General features: G+C 41.5%; 1 protein-coding gene across 2 annotated transcripts in view; it reads right to left on the bottom strand.

Annotated features, from left to right (window-relative positions):
• Window positions 1-9,317: 9,317 nt before the first annotated feature.
• LOC124143904 overlaps window positions 9,318-12,804 on the bottom strand; it is a 33,490-nt gene continuing 30,003 nt past the window's right edge. For both annotated transcript variants that reach the window (XM_046513093.2, XM_046513179.2), the window contains exon 4: window positions 9,318-11,785. The gene's annotated coding sequence lies outside the window, so the exon portion shown is untranslated. The remainder of the gene's footprint in view (window positions 11,786-12,804) is intronic.

The following is a 12,804-nucleotide window of genomic DNA, read 5'->3' as shown; positions in this document are numbered from 1 at the left end:
CCTTGTTTTAGCCCCTTAATGCTGAGCGCCAGACAGGGTAACAACAAGTACCATCTTTTAACGTCTTTTGGTATGACGCGGCCGGGGATCGAACCCCGGACCTTCCGCTCTCCGGGCGGACGCTCTACCACTAGACCACGGAGGCGGTTTTTCTTTAAGAAGTTTAGGACTGTTGCATGACGCGGAATTACAACTATAGGCACAAATAATAAAGGGCCATGGAAAGGTTAAGCCATTCCAGTCAAGTCATGGGCACTATGTGTCTGGACAGGGTGAACTGGTCATCATAAATAAGACAAACCACATGTGCAACGGGGGTAGGGTTGGGGAGGGGAGGGGAGGGGGGCGAGTGGGGAGGGAGGTGGAGACAGTGAAGTTGATGGTACTGACAGATAAGAGGTGTCATTTTACAACTAGAAACTCCGATTCCATAGAAGTAGGTTCTCCCTAATTTCCTTTGGTTTTTGCTTCTAGGCTTCGTGGCAACGAACTGAGTGTTGACTTTTGCGGATGTTTTCCACGAGTCGGTCGACCTATACTACCCCCGTAAATGTAATTGTGCCTTCACCCCTGGAAGGATGGTCAGATGACTTGTGCAGACGGCGACTAGCCCATCAATCAGCTAGATTCCAAGACGAGTAACGAACACGAGGTGTTATTGTATATAACCTTGTAACATGTTGATATTATTCAATGAACTACCGTGATAAACTCCAAAGATCAACGTATACATTAGTCACAATGATAAAAACTAGCTAGTTGTTTAACTTAACCCAGTGTTTGTTTGTTTGTTTGTTTGTTTGTTGTTTAACGCCGCACTCAGCAATGTTCCAGCTATATGACGGCGGTATGTAAATAATCAAGTCTGGATCACACAATCCAGTGATTGACATCACGAGCATCGACCAATGCAATTGGGATCGATGACATGCATCCACCAAGTCAGCGATCCTGACCACCCGATCCCGTTAGTCGCCTTTTTCGACAAGCATAGTCACCTTTTACGGCAAGCCAAAAACATACAAACAACACACACGCGCACACACACAGGCACACAGGCACACGCGCACACACACACACGCACACACATACACGTTGCTATCTCACCTTTGCTTTTCTTCTACTGTTGGTGATACGTTGTTGTACGGTGTTGCGGATATCATATGGTGAGATCACACATCGAGACAAGACGATATATGTAAAGGAGCACATACTACAGTAAACTACGGTTATAACGAACACGCTTATAACGAACTGACGGATATAACGACCTTACTTTTTTGGTCCCGACTATTTGCTGTAGTTATGCTGTATATAATCATACTTATAACGAACTACGGTTATAACGAACTAAAATAAGTAGTCCCCTTGAGTTCGTTAAAACCGTACTTTACTTTATTTGGAATGAAGTTGACTTTATCATCCTATTCTTGCTGTATGCATCAGCCATTCAAGCTAACTACATGTTTCGGATGTATCACTAGTCATTGATATTGTAGCGGAAGGTCCGGGGTTCGATCCCCGGCCGCGTCATACCAAAAGACGTTAAAAGGTGGTACTTGTTGTTACCCTGTCTGGCGCTCGGCATTAAGGGGCTAAAACAAGGACTGGTCGGCTCGGAGTCAGTATGCTGTGTCTGAGTGGGGTATTCATGTTAAACTGCGGCATGGTATCTCAGTGAGCTAGCACTATAAATCGGCATCAGTCCGGACTAGTACAAGCAGCCACACACACACACGTGCATGCACGTCGCTATATAAGTGTAATAATCTTGGACGCGACGTTAAACCCAATTCACCTCACCTCATTGATATTATAATCGGCCGCTGAACTTGTGGAACCTTCTTCTTCATGCATCGGGTGGTGTATCGTACCGCGGTATTACTATTGTTTTTCTTGTTTGTCGCTTTACGCCGAACTCAGCATTATTTCAGCCATATGACGACAGCCTGTAAATAATCAAGTCTGGACCAGACCATACAGTGATTATGAACAACGATCCGACGGACACGCCATCAACCAAGTCCTGACCACCAGAGCCACGTTATCCCCTCTTAAAACCAGCAGACGTTGCTTGGGAACTATCTCGGAATCCCCATGGGGCTGTCTTTCAGATGTAAATCCTCCTAGATGCTGTACCTGCATGTAACTGTTATGGTGCCATGGCCCTATAGCCCACCTGGATATGAAGTCAACAGTTTGAATTGTCAACAAAATGTCAATATGACATCCTTACCTTTTTGGGTCACTCAAATATGTCTGACAATAGTATGAAACAACGGCGCCATTTTCACTTGGTGCCGTAATAATAAGCTTACTTCCATTAATTAGAAGGTCATCACCACATTTTTCCAGGCTTTGTTGGAATCTTTCAGAACCTCAAAACAGTCCTGCAAAACAACATTGATCCTACAAAACAGCATACAAAACAATTTCTCATACCATCATGCCAGAATGTTTGTTTGTTTGTTTGTTGTTTAACGCTGCACTCGGCAACATCCCAGCTATTACTGAACAACAAAAGTTCCTGTGACATTGAATAAGATTTAATGCAAAGTTATGTTTTCTACCAAATCTGAAACAATTTCGGTTTGCAACAGATAAAAGACTCCTGTAAGTGTCCAATGGTTTAAATGTGTGAAGCCCATTTCTGGTGTCCCCCGCCGTGATATTGCTGGAATATTGCTAAAAGCGGCGTAAAACCATACTCACTCACTCACTCACTCAAATGGTTTAATTTGCCATACTGACTTCAGAAAATGCGTGATTTCATAACAAAACATGAACATGCCAAAATGTCGATTTACAAATCAATAGCGTGTGTGTCCACCTCTGGTTGCGATGCAAGCAACACAACTTCGTCTTATGGAATTGACCAGGCGTCGCACAAAGTCCTGTGGGATATCTGTCCATATCTGCTGGAGCATGTTTCGAACTTCCTGGAGTGTCTGTTGGTGGTTGACGTCGAAGGCGCCGATCCATCTCATCCCACATGTGCTCGATTGGTGAGAGATCAGGGGAGCGAGCCGGCCAGGGGATGACATTCACGTTGTTTTGTTGAAGAGAATCCTGAACAAGTCGAGCAATATGAGGCCGGGCGTTGTCATGTTGAAAGGTACTACCTGGGCCATGACGACGCAAAAAACGGTAGAACAACAAGGCCGATGATCTCGTCGCGGTAGCGCTGTCCATTGAGATTTCCCTCTCCCACTATCAAACGGGTCGTCTGTCTTGCTGTAATCCCACCCCATGCCATAAAGCCGCCGCCCCAGAACCGATCTTCTTCTATGACACAATGACTGACGTAACGTTCACCTCGACGTCGGTACACTCGAATCCGTCCATCGCGGTGGCTGAGGTGAAAACGAGACTCGTCAGCGAATAGAACTTGTCCTCACTGCATGGCCGTCCAGCGTAGACGCTGTCTGCACCACTGTAGACGTGCTTGACGGTGGTTTCCTGTCAAAATGGGACATCTGGTGGGGCTTCTGGCGACAATCCCTGCACGTCTGAGGCGACGACGTACGGTTTGTGAAGATATTCGTCGAAGGCCAGGGATGCTTCTTGCAGTCACTTGCTGGCTAGAATCGATTTCGTAGGTGTGTTGTTCGAATCCAGTTGTCTTGTCGATTATTGGTTACGCGTGGCCTGCCACTCCGATGATGGTCCCTGACTGCATTCGTCTGTTGCCAACGTTGCCATAAACACCAAATGGTGTTTCTGTGGACGTTAAATTGTCTGGCAACATCACGTTGACTTGATCCTGCTTCAAGCATACCAATGGCTAGCAGATGCTCATTTTCGGACAGGCGTGGCATTTCGTAATGTTGTATAATTGCGTAATTTTGTTGTTTTTCTGAGTGGTTGTTGTCAGCACGATGCTAAACAATGCATATGGAATCCCGTTAACGGACATGTTTTTATACCCATTCTTGGGTAGTGTAATGCATGGGGCTTGCATAAAAGTCAACTTTTGCATGGAAAGCATGCTTTTCTGTAGCAGTTGCGTTTTTGTGACTTGATTCCATACACGACTACAATATTGAAAACCTTTACTTGTTTGAAAAATACACTAAAATATTGGTGTCACGAGAACTTTTGTTGTTGAGTATATATGACGGCGGTCTGTAAATAATCGAGTCTGGACCAGTCAATTCAGTGATGGACATCATGAGCATTTATCCACGCAATTGGGATGAATGACATGCATCAACCAAGTCAGCGAGCCTGACTGACCGATCCCGTTAGTCGCCTCTTACCACAAGCATAGTTGCCCATGTCAGAATGATGAGATCTGATAAAATACTTTATGAGAGAGTCCTGCAAAATGACAAACCAAACAGACCAACAAATACATCCACAAAAAGTGCTACAAAACAACATACAAAAGCATCCAACTAAACAGTCTCACACAACAGTATACAAGGCTCGGACACCATCTCACCTGGGACCCGTTCCACAAAGCGATCTTAGCACTACGACTGTTGTAAGTCTGTGTTAAAGTAAGGGAGTTACGGTCGCTTTGTGAAATAGGGCCCAGACTTATGAGAAGACACAATAGATGCCATGTCTGAAATGGGATCAGTATTCTGTGACCATGTTTTAGAGACACAAAGTTGGCATCGCTGCCACAAAGCGTCAGATCGGTAACCTTTGGAATATCAGCGGTGGTGTCCGACATTCAGTAAGACTACAAAAACAGCGGAACTTGAAGATCAAAGGTGGTAGTTTGATCATAGCTGGGATCATGCAGACACAGTTTCATCTCCACAGACCTTGTAGTTTCAGAGGAGTGTCCAAAATGTAAAAGTTAACGACGGACGGACAGAATGCATAAATATGCTACGGTTTATGTCGTTTTTTTTCACAAACATTGGCAACTGCAGAACCGTCCTTCTCCGGACACCTTGCATGGTCAATGCATGTCCGGTCATCTTAACATTGTCCTGACTCTAAGTATCAATGTTGCATAATACATGCAAAGAATATGAGGATGAAACATTTCCGACAAAACCCGACAAAATCGGTATCACCTTGTTTTCCAAAAATGATAACTTTTTATAGAACTCGTGTTGACTTCTATAATTATACTTCCATATATGCTTAGAATATGTGTACCTTAATAATATCAAGTGGAGAAGTATTTTTATATTTGACCCTAATAAAATTCTCGCGTTGCGTGATATTATGCTGTTGCAAGGTTGTAATTAGTATGAAATCACAATAAACGCTCTAATAATAGACAAACCGCCTTGTCGTTGTCTTAAACCTAAATCACAACTACATGTCACGAAGCATTGATGTCTAAAATTAAGGTTGAGAGAAGAGTTTACAATTCATGATAAATGTATTAATAACCTACTGGGTGTTTTGTGTATTCCGACCTGGGAGTCTTTTACCCATTTCTTCGCCATGTTATCAGACTGATTCATTGGGGAGTGAGTGAGTATGGTTTTACGCCGTTCTTAGCAATATTCCAGCAACATCACGGCGGGGGACACCAGAAATGGGCTTCACACATTGTACCCATGTCGGGAATCGGACCCGGGTCTTCGGCGTGACGAGCGAACGCTTTAACCACTAGGCTACCCGACCGCCCCGATTCATTGGGGGAAAGTTTTTTTAGTAAACACTAAACAATCGTAATGTCACGGGTATTGCTCCTCCTGTCGATTCCTCGTTTTCTTTGTATTCACCGTTCTTGTTGAAGCTTTCTGTCTTCTGTTCTTTGCTATATTTTGATGTATAGACAGATGCCCTTGGGTTGTCTTTTCTTGGGCAGGGCAGGATACGCTCACATTTTCGCGAACACCCGGTATCAACACTATTTGATGGCGATTCATAAATATAAAACGTCAACGCCAGAGAATGATCTCGATTATCTGCCGAAACTGATTCCTTTGGCCGCAAAAGGTGAAACATATTTGAATGGATCACTGCAATCTCATTAAAATCAGACCTCAGTTCTCGCTACCGCTAAACAAAGATCTGAGGACATCCCATTAGGGGTCACGTCAGAACGACCTTTCATCCGACCAATCAGAGCATCGCTTACCAGATTATGAAAGTGACAGTCGGAATGTGACTTCTAATCATGCAACCTCGAAAACGTTTAACTCCGAATGATAGTTACGGGTTTAACGACTGAATCCATACAATCTAGACCATCTATTAGCCATTCCAGAATGTTCTTTTGTTCAGGTTTCAAATGTGTAATCGAAGATTTGTCAGAATATGTTTCGAAGCGTAGTCGCCAATTTGAAATTAGTGCCGTAAAGCAGAAGAGATCTGCCTTCTGATCATTCCATTGGTCGGTCAAAGTTCGCGCAAGGTCGGTCTGGCGTGACCCGTAATGGGATGTCCTCAGATCTTTGTTTAATGATTTACTGATTTTAATGACATTGGGATCACTGTAAATCAGTGATGACACCAGGCGTTGACACGTGTTCATGATACAGTCGGACTCGGGCAATAGACTGCCCTCAGTGGATACATCCTATGATTATGGAAACGGTTCAGTCGCTTCATACCAAAAGACGTAAAAAGAAGGAATATGCTACCCTGCCTTCCAGGGTAGTAGTATATATGTTGAACTGCAAGATGGGATCTCAATCAATCAATCTTTATTCATGGTACTGATGAGGCCAAAGGCCTATAGTACTTTGTCTGAGGCGTGTTACAAATTCATACATTTTCTTACTTTCATAGCATTAATATGAACATTGATAAATTTCTCATTGTTTCTGTACTATCACATGTCATTAGTTTACTTAATTTGTACCGGTTTGGTTGTGGTCGAAAGTTATTTAGATATTTACACATAAAAAGTGACATTCATCTTCAAAACAATCAGTTTTGCAAATCCTACAAAATCTATGTTCTCTTGCAAAACCTTCATATCTGCCGGTTTTAATAAATAGATCATGTGAGCCACAACAAAATCGAGAAAGAGCTGTTCTAAATTTATTTAACTTTACACTTACAGATAAGGTTCTAGTATGATAATAGTCTTAAAGGTAGTGTAATAATTTGCTCTTCTAGAACTGGACAAGGAACCATGCCATTTTTGGATGTACATATCTTTTAAGGTCTGTGTCAAACGGGCGAAGAAATGCTGTGGCATATCTACATGTCGCTGTAACCAAATATAACCATATCCATATTCGTATAACATGTTTTTAACTTTTGATGCCCAATTTGTTTCCCATGGCTGTCGTAGAGAAGCATCATATTATAACATTTTCTAGGGTATCTTGAAGATGGCATATTTAATAACTTGCCCCAGTATTTAATAACCTTTAAATAACGATTGATATACATCGGAAACCATCCGCATTCACCATATACATTTGCGTTTTCTGTGCTAGATTTTACATCCAAAAGATTTTTACATGCATATAAATGTATTTTTGAAATGAAATCCAAATGGGATCTCAGGGATCTCGTCCGGACAAGTACAAGCAGACACACCCGTTCACGTCACTCTGGGAGGGAAATCATCTTGAACGTAACGCTAAAGTCCATTTCACCTCGCTTTAGAATATTTTGGGAATACCTTTTTTAGCCTGTGTTGTGTGGAACCTTTCTTGACGCCTGATATCTTCCCAGTGTGTTGTAACAAATCTCATAGTTTTGTGCTAGGTTCCTTGTCAAATAAACTAAATCTGTTTTTACAGGAATACCACAAAACTAAGTACTTCTAAACAATGTCAATGTGTATGTGGCATTACCTTTTTTTCCTTTGAGAGTTGTGGGGTTGAGGGTGGAATTGGTCATAAGGAACAGATGCTTGCAGAAGGCGACTAACGGGATCGCGTGGTCAGGCTCGCCGACTTGGTTGATGCATGTCACAGTGGCGATTGTGTGGTCGATGCTCATGACGTCAATCACTGGATTGTCTGGTCCAGACTCGATTATTCACAGACCGCCGTCATAAAGTTGGTTGGTTGGTTGGTTTGTTGTTTAACGCCGCACTCAGCAATAGTCCAGCTATATGACGGCGGTCTGTAAATAATCGAGTCTGGACCAGACCATCCAGTGATTAATATCATGAGCATCGATCCACGCAATTGGGATCGATGACATGCATCAACCAAGTCAGTGAGCCTGACCACCGGATCCCGTTAGTCGCCTTTTACGACAAGCATGGGTTGCTGAAGACCTTTTCTACCCCGGAATCTTCACGGGTCGCCGTCATAAAGAAAGAATATTGGCTAGTGCGTCGTTAAACAACAAACAAATAGGGGTTGTATCTTTAATTTATTTTTTTCATTTGTTTTTTTTCATTCTCTTAGGGCTGCGGTAAAACTGTACGTTGCGGCAGTCAGCAATATTCCATCTGTAAATAGTCGACTGCAGATATGGACCAGACAAGCTAATGATGGAAATAATTAGCTAAATCAAATGTGCTTTCAAACGAATGGCCTCGTCCCCCAACCCGGTTTAGTCCAGTCTTATGATCAGCAAATATTGCTAGGGATCTTACCTTCAATGGAGGTACAACAAAATAAACTTAATAACTAATGTTGCCTATACGATTCGTAGACTCGGTCGTCAGGTCAGCGGATTAACGTATTTTCATGGCTTTCCACTGTTGCTTTTCTGTACATAAGGTAACAAACAAAATAAGGTAACACGATCTTGAATTTTGTTGATCTGCGAATCTGCAATCATTTTGAGGTTAGCCAGTCATGGGAAGACAGGTCGACCTTTGTGAACCATCGTAGACGTACTTCACCAAATTATACGAAATAGTCTCTCTAACGTAAATTACCTGAGAAATTGGCTGCAAGTCACTGAACTTAAGTAAACTCAAACAATCTGGATTTCACAGAAAACTCGGGATAAGGTGTGTTCTTTCTTATTACTCACAAATTCCATTCTAATTTTGGGGCTCGCTTGAACGTGTCCTCCTACCGCAACAACGTTACTGAATATGAATTGGTAGGTAATGTGTAATTAGCATGGTAGTGAGAGTTTTATATGTACATGGCAGATACATATCAGACTCGTAAAGTTATCTCTGGCTCAAACGACTTCGACACATTGCCCTGCAGTATTTCTACTTTTAACACCCGTCAGAAAACGGCACGAAAGTTAAGTTTACCGTCTAGGCATCTGCAAATAAAAAAGATTTAAAAACAAAAAACAAAAAAACTCCATCATACGATTCCGACTATATCATCAACATGTGTTTTTGAAAGCCATTATTATATTTACGAATGTCGGGGTGTTTTTTCAGCTCATCGACCAATAAGCAGTGTGGGTTTTAAAAAATATACTTACCTTCAATATAGAATGCAACACGAAGACATGCGTAATGATTTCCGCAAAATTTTAATCAGAACAAGCTGCAAGAATCAATGTCTTTTCTGAAGCTTCACGAACACAATTTTTATGAAACTAAATCCTGTACATGATGAAATGATAATAGGGTGCACTGTGCCAACACTACAAAACATCCCATGTAACTCAACATACTGTCATTATGAAATGTATTTACAAAGCAGATGATGACAACATTGCTGGGATATCAGCACGTGGAGAGCAGCAGACGACAATATTACCTGCTCAAGAACGATGCCTGAAATCTGTTGACCTCCATTGCAGAAACGGCCAAGCTGAGTGTGTCAGTATTTAGGACATACATGTATATGCATTACTTGATCAACGTCGATTTCCTTCTTGGACATATTCATAAAATAGAAACACATTTTATGTAGGGTTGCTGGTTTGTGGCAGGTTGACAAAATATACTACACGAAAGAAGTTAAGGGCCATCTGATTCCTTCACATTACTATAGTAATCTGTCATGGAATTACCGATTAACTATAGCGACAGAAGAATCGGGTGGTCCTTATATTCTTTTGAGTAGTATGTCGAGAACCAGAATTGTAATAGTTGTTTACTTCTTATGCAATTGCAGTAACATCATGAGACCTGTGAAGGTTCTGGCTGCAGAATCTTTATACCAAAATTGTATGAATATACTAGCTTATTCTGGACCAAAAGAAACATAAGGATCAGAGTCGCAAATGAAGACGTAAAATGAAATAATGAAAAATTCAATGATGCGAGACAGTTTTGCTTTTCAATAACATTGGCCAGACAACGTTTCTATTTCACTCCATGATCGAAAACAATGGGTTCAGGGATTGCGAATATGGAATATACTATAAAACTGCAATAAATTTTATCACGCGTTTAAAATCATCTTGATGTATCTTTAAAAAACGAGGATATATTGACAGATTGTTTGTTCCTCTACTAGAATCATCAGATCATTTACATGTATTCTCAGAAACCTGGTTCGAAGGTCAGACATCACAAGACGGAAAGGGCACTTCATAAAGATGTTTCTACTCTCGCTTTCAACTTCTCTGGTTGCGACACTCACTCCCATTTGCCAGTGTCGGTCACTTTGGTGTAAGCATGTATGTGTTGCCTTCTCGGTAGCACTTGCAACTTTTTAAAGCAACACATGAGTGAGTGGGTGAGTACGGTTTTACGCCGCTTTTAGCAATATTCCAGCAATATCACGGCGGGGGACACCAGAAAGGGGCTTCACACATTGTACCCATGTCGCGAATCGAACCCGGGTCTTCGACGTGACGAGCGAACGCTTTAACCACTAGGCTACCCGACCGCCCCAGGCAACACATGAATCAGTAACTGTGCCATTAACATTTTCAAATAGCTTTGCAAATGTAAAACATGAATTTTACATCTTTACTCATATACTGATGGAAAGTTTGAAATTTGTAGTGCATAGTACTTGACGTCTTTTATATATTCTCAGTCCACGGCAACTTTCACGCGAGAAACGTCGTTGCGAAGACATCAAACGACGGACGACGGACGAAAAGAAAGGCAGCCAAATGGAAAGAGCTGACCATAGTTATGTGATCCTCTGGGTTTCATAAATTTGAGATTTATAATTCATGTTGAATGTACCTTTCCGTTAGTCTCGTGAGCTTATTTCCTCAAGACGTTTGGTGCGTAATGTAACTGCACGAAGTCCAATGGTTGCCATTGTGTATTTGGAGAAGCTTCCGTCATCGCTCTTTACCATTGTACACAGTACAAATCATAGCCTCGTTTGTGTTGTTTGAACCTCAAAGGTTGCTTACAAATTTACAAATCGGTTATAAAATCAAATATCACCAATCGTTATATAAAACATCAGACTTAAAACAAAGGAATATTTAACAAGTCAATGAACATTTGGTTAACAACGTCTAAAACAGTTTTCAATTCAGCATCGTCACACTTGATTGAGGTTAAGTAACACCAACACAGCGTTCCTTTAACGTTGCATAACCACACTTAATTTGAAGAAATGTGTTCTGTCGTTTTGAAATAATACAGTGAACATTAGGTAATTCAATTTGAAACATCTCTAACTGGCGTGTATTAATTATTGTCAGCAGTAATGTAATGATCTGTTTCTTCTTGACTTCCATTCACCATCTTGGTGACTGGAACTGACATGAAATGACCCGCTGTCTGATTCTGTGTTCGAAGTGTTGATGAAGAGATGGTGTGCATCTTCCGATGAGCTGTTCTGGACGAATCTGACTTGGTGAGGGGTCAATTTCTCTCTTCATAATAGCACTTCTTGACAATTTCTATGTCGTCTCTGTGAATGGCTGGATTCAAACTACCTCCAACTATTACTGCAACAACGCGGACTTGCTGTCAAGGACAATGTCCCTAAGTCAAAACATATGACAGTCAATGTCTTAATTGCTGTTTATATATCTTCAAGAGGTTTCAATACCTTATCTGTAAACAAGACAAATGGAAGACAAAATTCAAAGGTAATGTTAAGTATTATATTACATGAAATATATGGTGATGTTCACTATGTGTACATGTATGTGTGTTTGAAACCATTGCATGTTGCAAAGGCACAAGTGAAGGTGTAAACTCTAAGTGAATGGGTTTCAAAACCTTTGTCAGCATTATTGCAGCTATGTGAGCTATCTGCTGATTAAGCAGATCTGAAACTGTCAACCTGTCTGATAATTTGATCTCTCTCTCTCTCTCTCTCTCTCTCTCTCTCACACACACACACACACACACACACACACACACTAGCATTGAGGTATGCAGACACACAAGTTTGCAATAAGTCACAGAGCTAAATTACAATCCACTTTCAGCTGTCAATATGGCCATCCAAACTCAACTGATTCACCCTCCGACCCTCTGTTTGCACTATAGTCAGCCATATTCCAGCTATATTATTGTGGCCTGTAAATAATGAGGGCAAGGTCAAGAGATCCAGGGGTTGAAAGCACAACTGACATCGTACAACATCCGGTGCAATGGCATACAAGGTGTACAACCAGCCAAGTCAAAAGGTCCTTGCACACATCCACATTTTCTCGGGACTCTGAGCAGGCATGAGGTACAGCAGGGGTATTTTGACCTAAAACCACCACAAGTCAGATACAACAAAGGCCCAGCATACTTAGAATGTTTTCAAAATAATCATTTAGGGGGTGACTGGGACTCTTCTGCTCTTGATTCTCATGATCACACATGAGTGTGTAATTAGATGAGCAGAATCACTGTAATAAGCAGCTTAGTAGACAAACGAGAACACTTTTAATAGCTGAACTGAACTGTGATTTATCCCTGTGACTCAATCCAAACTCGCATTGTCTTGTATCTTGGTGAAGGAAGAGCAACTCCAACATGTTAAAACGAAGTATATTCTTCTGCATGAGCTTGAGTGTATTTCATAAACCCCTTCCACTGTCATGACGATGCTTCTTGAGATGCTAGACATGAGTAAG

The sequence above is a fragment of the Haliotis rufescens genome, unplaced genomic scaffold, assembly GCF_023055435.1.
Source record: "Haliotis rufescens isolate VD_foot unplaced genomic scaffold, xgHalRufe1.0.p SCAF_17, whole genome shotgun sequence".
Lineage (NCBI taxonomy): Eukaryota > Metazoa > Mollusca > Gastropoda > Lepetellida > Haliotidae > Haliotis > Haliotis rufescens.
The sequence above is the reverse complement of the archived record's forward strand: the minus strand, read 5'-3'. Positions and strand labels throughout refer to the sequence as shown.